General features: G+C 42.1%; 1 pseudogene; it reads right to left on the minus strand.

The window, feature by feature from the left end:
* Positions 1-844: 844 nt before the first annotated feature.
* On the minus strand, positions 845-1518 carry LOC135898377 (casein kinase I pseudogene; annotated as a pseudogene).
* Between the last annotated feature and the right edge of the window lie 11285 nt (positions 1519-12803).

The raw sequence follows: 12803 nt of genomic DNA on the forward strand, positions 1-12803 counted from the left end.
ACGCTACCACCTATCTTCAGGTCTCGCGCATTTGTGACCCCGCCTGCTAGTGCGCTGGGTTGCTGCTCCTGAGCGACCCATGTGACTTGAGTTCGATTCCACTCAGAAGCGGAGACACTTAAGGGATATTTTTCGTTATTCTAGAGAGACACATTCCCAGTGCGAAATACCTAATTTCCAAGGTTCGCGTCAGTGACGCTCAAAGAGGATGAAAAACGTTTATTTGCTCTATTTTGCAGTGATTTTTGCGGCATCAGATCGAGTCTCCAGAGTCGGTTCCCCCAGCCCAGGGCTCCGCTGAGGGTAGCTGCCCTGCGTGCACGCCTTACTAGTCCTTGTTGGACGCTCAATGAGGAGCGGTACATCCCTAATGGCACATGCCCAGGGATCCAAGTTGGCATCAAAGAGCTTCATTGGCGACCGCCACAGACCGATTGACGCATGCCGACTGCTCCACATTGGCGACACAGTATCTTCGAACAGCAGCGGTGCCTTACAAGTCGCGCGTCGACGGTGACCCACGTTGGCGTGAGAGGTTCGTTGAAATGCGTGACATATTTACCAATTCGCACCTACGGAGTCACTCAAATTTGTCCGATGGTTGGTGTCGGGCACTGTTACTTCAGCACAGCTGCCCGATACCCTGCCTCTTCGACCACGAACTACCCAGGGACCCACATAGGTGGGAAAACGGTTACACGCATACACACGTATATTGTAACTGTAACGAGGAACGCTGCAAGTATGTCTAGTCGGGTTTCTAGTCAAAGCGCTACGACCGGCAGTAGTTTAGGTAGGTGGAAAACTACGAGGGGAAGCGGCGACGGAGCTCCTCGATGGGCGTTTACATCTTTTTCTTGTTGATGCACCCATGCTTCTGCCGCTTGGTGAGCGATCGCAGTCCCTACCACGGCAGGTTGCACCGGTTGAAGTAGATCAGCTCCAGGTTCCTCCAGCGCCTCTGTTCAATGTACAGATGTGTGTTCACCGAGATGTAGCGCAACGTGCCTGTCAGGTTCTTGTTCTCCCTGTAGGGGATGTGGTTGTGCGCCCTCAAGTCCCGGTACTTCTTGAGCAGCCCAAAGTCGTTGATGCACACCAGGTTGCCCTGCTTGCCCCGCCCCATGAGCAAGTTGTCGGGCTTGATGTCGTGGTGGATTAACTTCTTCGAATGGATCTACTCAACGCGCGGCACCAGCTGGTTTGCCAGTATCAGCGCCATATTGAGGGAGAACTTGTGGTTGCGGACGTTGAATAGGTGTTCAAGCGAGGGGCCTGGCAGCTCCATCACCATGACGTTGCAGTCACAATGGGGACCACACCACTTAATAAGGGGGATGCCGACATCTCTCTGCATCATCCTGTAGAACTTGAACTGCAGGTGCTTCGTTTGGGGCAAGGGAGTTTATTGCCCGCGTCTTTCCCCGTGGTTATGTTTGTCCCCAAATAAATATCCCCGAAGGATTCGCTGTGAATGTCCTGTCCAAACCGGTACTTTTCGCTGAATCGACGTTCCATTTCTTGAGGTAGAAATCGGCAGCCCTCAAGTCCCGGTAGTTCTTGAGCAGCCCAAAGTCGTTGATGTACACCAGGTTGCCCTGCTTGCCCCGCCCCATGAGCAAGTTGTCGGGCTTGATGTCGTGGTGGATTAACTGCTTCGAATGGATCTACTCAACGCGCGGGACCAGCTGGTTTGCCAGTAGCAGCGCCATATTGAGGGAGAACTTGCGGTTGCGGACGTTGAATAGGTGTTCGAACGAGGGGCCTGGCAGCTCCATCACCACGACGTTGCAGTCAGAATCGGGACCGCACCACTTGATAAGGGGGATGCCGACATCTCTCTGCATCATCCTGTAGAACTTGAACTGCAGGTGCTTCGTCTGAGGCACAGGAGTTTATTGTCCGCGTCTTTCCCCGTGGTTATGTTTGTCCCCAAATAAATATCCCCGAAGTATTCGCTGTGAATGTCCTCTCCAAACCGGTACTTTTCGCTGAATCGACGTTCCATTTCTTGAGGTAGAAATCGGCAGCAGCCCGCTCTGAGAGAACGAACTGGTGACGGTGGGGGATACTCTATCAATTTCATTCAACGAAAATACGCCGCCATATTTGAAGCATACTGGGCGACTCTGACAATATCGTACTCTTCGCGGCGGTTCACCTCGTCGACGGGGACGTCCGCTGGCTCGGGACCTGCGGCACAATGCTACGCCACTGTCGAAGCACCGTTATTATTAGTTTTCATGCTGCTGCAGTTAATTGGTAACGATGATTCTTCTTCGTTACTGTTACCATAGAGGTACAAACATACATAAATAGCGCCAGGGAAGTGCGTGAAGTGGCCTCCTAGTGCTAAAGCCATAAAATTCACGATGTAAGTAACAAAGTTCGCGCTGTAAGTAATAAAACGCAACGAAAGCACAACACGCTTTTGGACGCTTAGGTGCCTGCTCTCAGACATTAGTAACAGAGCAATTACGCCACGTCATTTGTGCCGACAATAAATTCAACTGAATTCTGGGTTTTCATGTGCCAAAAGCACGATCCGATTATGATGCACGCCGTAGTGGGAGACTACGGATTAATTTTGACGACCAGCGGATATTTAATGTCCCCACTGCATGGGACATGGGCATCTTTGTATTGCGTCCTCTTGAAAAAACGGCTGCGATGGCCGGGATTTGATCCTGCAATCTACAATGACAACGTAATCATAGCCAACAATATTCGGTGGAAGTGGGAAACAGACCTCATAGGCTTTTACCACTTTTAAGTACCTTTTTTTCTTACGAAAGAGGCTCGCATCTATTAGCCTGTATTACACATCCTCATCATGGATGGTCATGGTCGTTTTCTCAAACTCTTCGTATTCCACCTTATTATAATGGAGTAACGTTGTTCTCCCAGGAAGAGTACGTAGTCAGATGTACTTCAATCTAGAGCCCGATAAATCATGTGTCCTAAAGAAGAAAACATTCCAAATTGCCTATTGCTTCGTAGAAGCAGAATATTAGACATAGCGCGTCAAATACGTCTATCGCGGTTTTTTACTGCTTCGTCATTGTCTAAATTTATTGTTGTTTTAATTACACAATAAACGGCACGCAACTCTCCCGATTCGTAGTTAAACTGGACATCTAAAAATATTCTTCACTATTTTTCTCCGTTTTGGACTGCCGAGTAAATATGGAACAGTCACATTACAGTCTATATTCATGGCTAGACGTTAAATGTAAGCTTCAATAAAGACTCTCTAACTGTGCGTTCTTAACCATTACGTCTCTGCTCTTCTCAGTGAGCACCCTTGTTTCATCTAATGCAGAGCGTTGTGATGTGTTCGTTGCAAACGTATCGAAACTCCCTTCGTTATTTCTCCGTTGCACGTCTTTCCGGGGCATACACTTTGCATTGTCGTAGCTAACACACCAGAATAACACAGAGCGCAGAGTTGCACGGGCGGAAACTTTATATTGCCATCATGTCCCGCGCAGCGTTTCTTGTCTAGTTGCAGGTGCACCACGTGCCTCGGTCGCAGTATCCTCCGCTCGAGCCTAGTGACTTGCAGTAGCTATTGCAGGCCGAAGCCTTGCAAGCAGCCGCATAACCTGCATAAGCATGGTAACGTGTCATTGAGAACAGCCATCTCTCGTCCTGAACGGTCCGCCCTAAATGCGAAATCCTGGCTCTCAAGTGCCTTCACGACAGAACGGATCCAAGCTCAGTCCGCTGTTCATTCTTGTTGTAAGGCCGTAAAAACGCATGAAAACAAGGCAATGCATCATCCTATAAATGTGATGCTTTCAGGGCATGCGTACCCGTTTTATTATCATAAATACTGTTTGCCGTGTCAGGTGAGGAAAATTGGCGCAAATCGAAATAAGAACTGACTTACGTCTCCGTTATTAGGAGCTTATATTGCGACGAGTTTTTATAGATACAAAGAGGAAACAACACAGTTACACAAGATACAGAAGAAAGACACACGCCCATTTTGCCTCACAACGCTATTTTTGTTGAAGATCGCACCATCCGTATATGTATAGGCATTGTATTCACGTACACACACACACACACACACACACACACACACACACACACACACACACACACGCACGCACGCACACACACACACACGTTGAAAAGCAAACTCGCTGTCCAAATGCTGGCCGGGGATTCCCCTTTATCATATCAGTAACATTATTCTGGAAAGAGGTTGGTCCTGAACCGACACGTTTATTAAAATATTGTTCTTTTTTCCAAAGCGTATATTTACATTGATTTGTATAATCATAAATGCCCGCGGCTTTGCTTGTTACATGAACTACTTTAGATAGAGGGAGCCTGGGTCATTGAGGCTAGTCTTTACTCGGCATTTCTTCCGGAGTTCCTGTCATAACGTCGAGTAACGAAACGTCGTCAGAGATAGTGTTTCCTTTCTTCAAATATATAAATATCCGCGCTGTTCTTTGCCTTAAAGGGATAAGACGAGCGAAACGATTTTGAAAAGAAACCGACGTTTCAGCCGTGGGCCCTGCCGTCATCTGAGTAAAACGCTCATAAAGCGGAAACCCTAATAGCGTGTCTATTGATGAATGGAACCAGATATTTCTTCCTTCCGATTGCGCCATTCGCATAGCCCTCCAGTAAGTCAAATGTTTTTACCGATCAAGAAATGGGTGAACCAAAAGACAACCTCTCCAGTGCTATTTATTACATGCCTAGAGGTATTTAACACTTTGGACTTGGAAAGTATTAGAAGGACGTGTCAGTGTTATTCATATCAGCAATTTGCGGTGTGCAGAGGACAGCATCCTCTGCAGGAAAACTGGAGATAACTTGCAACGAACGTTCGAAGACCTTCATGAGCAATAAGTACGAGTATACGTTCGAAGTTTAATTCGCAAGAGGAAGACAATCCCGCACAACTCATCTCATTGTTACGTCGGCGTTCTGCCATTAGCGGCAATGTAAGCGGGCACAGTAATTTCAATGGTGGTACGCGTTTGCGTAACTGCAGCAAAATCAGGAGTGGCATAAGCCAGTGGCCGGGTAAGAACTTCCTCTTAGGTACGTACGGGCACTCGAGTGAACCTCTTTGCTCGAGTGTTATTCTAGAGAGACGTGTTATTTCCACATCTATGTGGATAAACTCGCGTGCTACCATCAATCCATATCATCTTTCCCCGTGCTCTCCTTTTTCTCCTCTTCCCCTTTGCACTCAACAGAGTCGCGGGCCAGGAACTGTTACGTGACGTCTGCTATCTGCATTTCCTTAATAAAATCTAATTTCTCTCTCTCTCTCTCTAATATGTATGTGCACATCATAGCGTGCATGAAAGCGACGGTGATAATTCACTGCGCAAATGCGTTGCGTGTGATTAAAGATGTTCCTTGTTTCTTTCTAGAGGAGAATTTAAGCATGTTTTTAGACAAAACGGGTGTCTTATTTGCCCGCAATCTTTGCATTCTTTCTTATGCTTTTAGAATTTGTTTACGGGCCTCAGTGATGTAGTATTCACATTTCGATCCTTTGAAAAGGCACTTTAGCAAATTATTCCATGTTATTCCAACTGAAGATATAACTTTCACCAAGAAAAAGCGCAATATTGTACTGAGGTAAACTGGTTCTCATTCCCACATTGCATTCTGATTTAGATACGTATCAGTAAAATGCAAAACAGTCTCAGCGAATGCAAAACAACTGACTGTAACATAGCAAGAGTGCCCGAAGGAAAACAAGCTCCCTAGCCTATTTCAGACAGCACAAGCGTAGTTCTTCTTTGGCATCTATACAAAATTTTAACATTCCTGTCAGTATATTTGTGTTCTTACCATTTGTACAAGTATGCAACATTCTGACACCTATATGAGAAAAAATATTTGGTGTCATACTTGCGCAGCTAATTCGGCTATGGATTTTACTTGGGCTTACTAGTGCCACATGATCGACATCAAATGAAGTAAAGAACTGCTGGGCACTTGTCACAATGATGTCCTATGCTGTAAGACATTTTTTCACACGAGTGATTCACGTGACCCTTTTCGGCTATTAGGCTCTTAAGCCGGTATTAAACAATAGGTGCAAGTTGACGGCAGCAGCACTTCAATAATGACAGCAACTACATGCGCAACTTTGGTTCCTTTCAGGGCTGTCTCGAGTGAATGAGTGTAAGGAATTGTGGTACCTGCTGTCTAACAACTTTCAAAGCACTTTCACAAGGATGGATTTTACGTATGTATTTATATTGTAATATAAAAATATTATTTCATAAAAGGATATGGCACATTATTCATGTAGCGAAGGTGAAAATCTGACTGTGCGATCAGATAATAGAGTGTTTTAGTTCAGCGTCCTTACGGTACGCTCCGGTCGCAGTTGCCCCGCTAAGACACAGGGCAGTGTTTGGCTTTATGTTTAGCGTAGCGGAGCAGACCTTTCGTAGATGCAGCGCCTTCTCGACAAATTTAGGGTAAGGACACAGAATAAATATAACCATTGATCAGTTTAATAATGTAAAACGTATATATATATATATATATATATATATATATATATAGGATGGATGGCCGCTGAAGCGCGAGGGTACATTAGTGTGGGAATTTATAAGCTATTCTGTCAACTGTACACGATCATCATCATATGGGGTTCATATGGGGTGCTTCTTAATCATCGCTTGTGGGGCTGGTTCTCGTGTGTGCTCCGTGCTGTGGGCGTGGTCGGTTCGCCTAATCTTATATATATATATATATATATATATATATATATATATATATATATATATATATATATATATATATATATATATATATATATATATATATATATATATATAAACTTATTTGTCCATTAAGCATCTAGACGTGTTCTTGTAATGCGTTACCGGTCCACTTCATTCAGTGGAAAATAAAGCACCCGCTTGGAAAACGCCACGTGACAGCCAGTGAGCTTGCTTTCTGCATCCAATCCAATCCTTTCCTACGCCAGCGCTAGCCAACGAGCTGCGCACCTCGCTCTGCTCAGGCAGCTTATAAGCGGACCGTGTTTGTCGCTACGCTAGCCCGCTTGCGGCTAAGCGCAGGGCGCATGCGCATTCGCGCTTCCGCTCCGCTTAGCTGATGAGCGGAGCATAAGGACGCCAAACTAAAACACTCTAATATTAGTACATAACTTGCCGCTCGCGGTTCGGTGCTCGTGAAAGATTTAGGACATTTCTTTCTCTTGCAAAACACCAAACAAAATTACAACGCACTCAAATTGAGTAAAATTATGCAACTCTGTAAGTGATTGTTTTCATACGCCTAATTTCAATATATGCATTTTTGCATTTACAAAACCAGAAGCATTAGTTCTCTGTAGCATATCACGAGTTATGGTCTATTTTTGCATGCAAGTTGGAGGAGTGCTTTAATAAGGGATTCCTTGCAGCTATGCAAGGTAGAAAAAAGAAAATGCTGCCAATATATATACCCATAGTGCTCAGAAATAAATGAGTTTTACAAAGTTCGGTAGTTTACCGTTGAACTTATCACATAAAATTGGTGTTTCTTGTCCAGGAAACTCACCTGCTAATGCTAAAACGGCGAGGATGGTCAAGACTCTCATTTTGAAGACCGCTGCACTGTACCTGTAACAATTGGAAGGGGCAAAAACAGGAATAAAACGACGTCACCAAAGCGAAAATCTCACCAATTTTGCAGGATGTGGAGTTGGAGGTCTTCGCAAGGAAAGGAGCGGACTTTCTGGACGAAATCTTCCCGATGTGTAAACGCTGAGTGTGTGCATTCAGGTGATCATCTGCGAAGGTTTTATACAAAATATTGAGCTCTTTCTCTCGCTTTCACCCTCACAAAAACCAATTGGCGTTTTGTCATATTTCATTCTTTAAAATTGCCTTCAATTGAGCCAGCATGCCAAAGCGACAGTTCTATCTTGCTCAAGTTTGAAAAGCATGTTATGCCGACAGACAGCACGTCAAAACCTCATACTGATCTGGAATTCAGATGGCAAGATAAGTACTGTATAGGATTAACCTTGGCTCTTTAAACACGTGCGCTGAATGTCGGCGACTGAAATTCCGCACATCGCACCTAAAAAGTGAACATTGCTATTACTTGAATCTTTAAACCACAATAATCTCACGAGAAATGTATATTCCATTTCGCACCTCTAATAATATCAAGAGGAGATATTCTAGTTTACAAAATATAAATGGAAAAGTTTGATTATAAAATTATTTTACAGCACGAGTGTACATTCAAAGTGGAGAATATTCGCTGCAATATTTCCGCAGCTTTTACCAGTAGCAGAGGAATCTTTACATGTCAAGTGGGCTGGCATTTCCAGACATACAAGATGTTAACGCGAAGTTTTTGTCAGCGATCGATTGAGGAACGTCTCATATAATTTTTGTATGTTCACAAACTGTATGCTTGTGCACTGTTGATCACTTAAAATTGCCTCCCTTCTGGAAAGTTAATTCTCTCGTGCTTCGCTTGTAGCGTTATTTGATACAGAAATCTGACGTGGGTTTAAGAAACAAAAAATGGATAAATTTATTTTAACAATTACATTTAGTAGCTCTGTAATTTATCCCAAAACACAGTGTAAGCTTACTTACGTGCCCCACAAGGGAAGCCTGTCCTTGCCACTTCCAGTCAGTTGCACCAAGCGTGACAAAAGCTGGTCACGCATAACTTGCTGACTTTTGAGACTAGGCCATACCGCGTCGGTGTTAAATAGTTATGACATGTTGCATTGGCCTGAACTCAATTGGTTAAGAACAAGAGGTATTATTGCCACTATTGGTACTCTGCACCGTAAGAAGGCGTGTAACAATATTTTTCACGTTAGCTAAAAAATTTCCGGCGTTTAAATTGCCGAAAAATGAGTTTTTCTTTTTTGACATACCCTTGCTATGTCCCAACATATGGGTAATTTTCTACGATTTGCCAACACTGGTGCGGAGTCTTAATTGTACAAAGAGAAAACATATTCATAAATTACTTGTAGATGATAGGAACTTTGTCAAAATTAACTTGCAATTGAGTGACTTAAGAAAACAAGACCATGCCCATAAAGTGGTGAAACACGAATAATGTGTGAAAACCTTTCTCATATAAGAAACATGGCTGTCCCGTATCACTTAGCGATCTGTACATTGTTCATCACGTACCAACCAGAGCTAATGACAAGAAAAATGTCATTGCTCGATTCTGTTCCAGAAATAAGAAAGCTGATTTTGTGAGCAAAGCGCGTAAACTCAAACTCTGTCTTAGTGACATTGGATTCTCTGGCTCATTTAATGCTCCCGTTTTTGTAAACCAGCAACTGACCCCATCTAACAAGGCTCTCTTTGCCAAAGCCCTAACTTGGAAGAAAGGAAGGAAGTGGGTATTCCTTTGCACATACAACTGCCAAATCAAGGCTATGAAGACTACTAACAGCAAAGTTCTACGCATTCGAGACAAATCTGACCTAACCAAAATAGACTAGAGCTCATTGTTTAGCTAACTGACATAAGAATTATGGCATGTCTAGAGAAACCCCATCAACCGATTTCCTTTTTAAGTGGATTTCATTCCATCATTCATTTTAACGCGAGGAGTCTTCGTAAGCACTTCAAAAGAATCGATAATTTCATCGCCTTACTAACTAGTTTGTTTTCACCAATTGTCATTACTGAAACTTTGTTATCTGACGACGACAAAAATTTATTTTCCTTCCCCAACTATAAATCGAAGTACTGCAATAGATTGACGAGCAGTCATGGTGATGCGGCCATATGTGTTTCTTCTAGAATGGAAGAAGACACTACTTCTCCTTAACAATTACTAATTGCGAATCTGTTTCGATTGAATTCAGCAACTGCTTTCTTGCTCAGGACAACAAGAATATCATATTTGGCTGCACTTACCGTTCTCCTTCATCGTCAGTCATTGTATTCTGTACCAGTCATGATCATATTTTACACACTGTATCACTACGAAATAAAAATTTTGTTATAACAGGTGACAACAATATTAATTTACTCGATGAAACTACACCAATCTTCATTCAGTATACTGCTTTGTTCCATAGTTACAGATATGATTGGTTAATTGACGTGCCCGCGCGCAAAGTCTCTAATGGCACAGGCACACTTATTCATCATACTCTTTCTAACCTGCTGCATTCACCAGAGGCAAAAGTTTTACACATTGGCATCACTGATTATTACCCCCTGCTCTTACGCTTCAACTTTAACGTACGACCTTGCAGACCTTCACATAGTAAAGATGTTCTGGAAAAAGTCGGCTTCATAACTGCTGTTGCTAATACAAGCTGGTCTGAAATGAAATCACTAAACGACCCACAGAAATCTTTTTCCACAATTTTTTTACGTAATATATCATGTTTTTGGTGGTTAACGTCCAAAAAGAAATGTAAAAGAAACTGTGGCATTTTCTCAAGATCCATGGATCTCGAAGCAATTATTAACAGCATTGCGCAAACGGGATAACTTATATGGGAAAGCATGAACTTACGTGCCCGATATAAAAACTTCTGTAACACTCATAACTATAAACTAAAATCAGTTAAACGATTGTATTTCGAGCAAGATAATTTTGCAGGCGGTTAATAACACTAAAAAATGGGAGATTGATAAATACTTCCTAAACAGGAACACACGACTAAACCAGATATCTAGAATTTTAAATAATGGAGTAGAGCTCAACGATCCTGTCAATATAGCTGAGGTTTTTAGTAGTTATTTCTTTCTTAACACTTTACCTTCTCATACACAGAGCATCAGCATGAACCGCCTACTTCATTCATTCTTTTTATTTCCTACAACACCAGAAGAAAGGACTGCTGTTATATATAAGCGCTGGAACAGATGAGGTCCATCCTGCTAACATTAAATTAATTGTGCACCTAATTTCACACATACTCTCATTTATTGTTAATTTCATTATTTTAAGACTGGTTTATTTCCTTCTGAACTTAAGCATGGCAAAATCATACCAGTTCTAAAAAAAGCGATAGCTCATTATTAAATAACTATAAACCCATTTGCATCCAACCATTCTTTGGAAATGTTATTGAGAAACTAACTGTAATACGGCTAACGAAATACCTTTCTATATTTAATATCTTCTATTCGTGCCAGTTTGGTTTTCGCCATGGATTTTCCACAGAGATGGCACTCATTCATTTTACCGGCCAATTAAAGAAAAATTAATCGACGAAGCTTGTCTCGCCGCCTCAGTCTTTATGGATATAACGGAAGCATTTGACAGAATACCTCATAATATCGTATTCTTTAAGCTCGAAGCATCGGCATTTGCCCACTTGCTCTTTCAGTGCTACAAAGCTACTTATATAGCGGACTTCAAGTTGCTTCTATTTCCAATGCTTATTCCCGAGAGCGAATTACTAACATAGGTGTGCCCAAGGGCTCTATCTTGGGGCCGCTTCTGTTTTTCGTTTACAGTAATGATTTACCCAATTGTCGTTCTTCCACAAAATGCATTCTGTACGCAGATGACACCACTATATTCAGCTTTCTTAAAGATACCTCATTTCTCGGTAATAAGTTAAATGCTGACTTAGAAAATATCCTAAGGTGCTGTAATGTTAACATGTTATCTATTAATGCAACTAAGAATAAATTTGTTGTATTCTCTTCACATCGGTGAATACATACCATCCATTCCACCCATCACTTTTGGTCGTCACTGCCTTCCTACAAGTTCATGCTCATCTTTTCTTGGTATTCTACTTGCTTATATTTTGAAATATCACAATCATATTGTTCACACATAAAAAGTAAATAGCTTAAGGTATATGCATCTTCATTAAAACACGCCCCTACTTCACACTTACCACAATATTTTCACTTTACTATTTTCACATACTTATGACATAACATGTTGGGGAAACACCCATAATACTCATATTGGGTCTCTCCAGACGGTTCAGAAACGAGCCAGAAGGATAATTCCTTACAGTCCATGCTTTTATAATGCCAATTCTCTGCTACACGACAATCACATCCTTATCATTTCTGGACTCAATAAATACAACCTACTATTTTTTTTCTACAGATTTGTGAATAATGAGCTACCATCGATGACATTTTCGCCATCTAACCTGATGATTCATAGTACCCTTAGATTTGCGTTGAGTAACAATTTCATTTTACCATGAATCTGCACTAACCGTGGTAAACAGATCGTCCAATTCACTTACATATCAATGTGAAACACACTTCAGTTAATTATGATAACGCAAGATATTTATCACAATTTAAAATAGAGCTAAAATGCATTTATTATTAACAGAATAATGAGAGCGTTTAATGTATTTGGTTCTTGTTCGCTTTCTCGCTCTTTTCCCCGTTTTTTCTCTTGTTGAATATTAAATATTGGTATTTTCTTCCCACACTATTTTCCCTGCTACCATGAGATATGCTAAACCTAGTTATTATTTGTAATCAATTCTGTATTTTCTGTACCCGCCGTGGTTGCTCAGTGGCTATGGTGTTGGGCTGCTGAGCACGAGGTCGCGGGATCGAATCCCGGCCACGGCGGCCGCATTTCGATGGGGGCGAAATGCGAAAACACCCGTGTGCTTAGATTTAGGCGCACGTTAAAGAACCCCAGGTGGTCAAAATTTCCGGAGTCCTCCACTACGGCGTGCCTCATAATCAGAAAGTGGTTTTGGCACGTAAAACCCCAAATATTATTATATTATGTATTTTCTGTAACCATTCTTGTTGTTTGTGTTCTACTTTAGTATATACTACTGTTGCTTCGAGTTG

Source organism: Dermacentor albipictus, chromosome 10, assembly GCF_038994185.2.
Source record: "Dermacentor albipictus isolate Rhodes 1998 colony chromosome 10, USDA_Dalb.pri_finalv2, whole genome shotgun sequence".
Classification (NCBI taxonomy): domain Eukaryota; kingdom Metazoa; phylum Arthropoda; class Arachnida; order Ixodida; family Ixodidae; genus Dermacentor; species Dermacentor albipictus.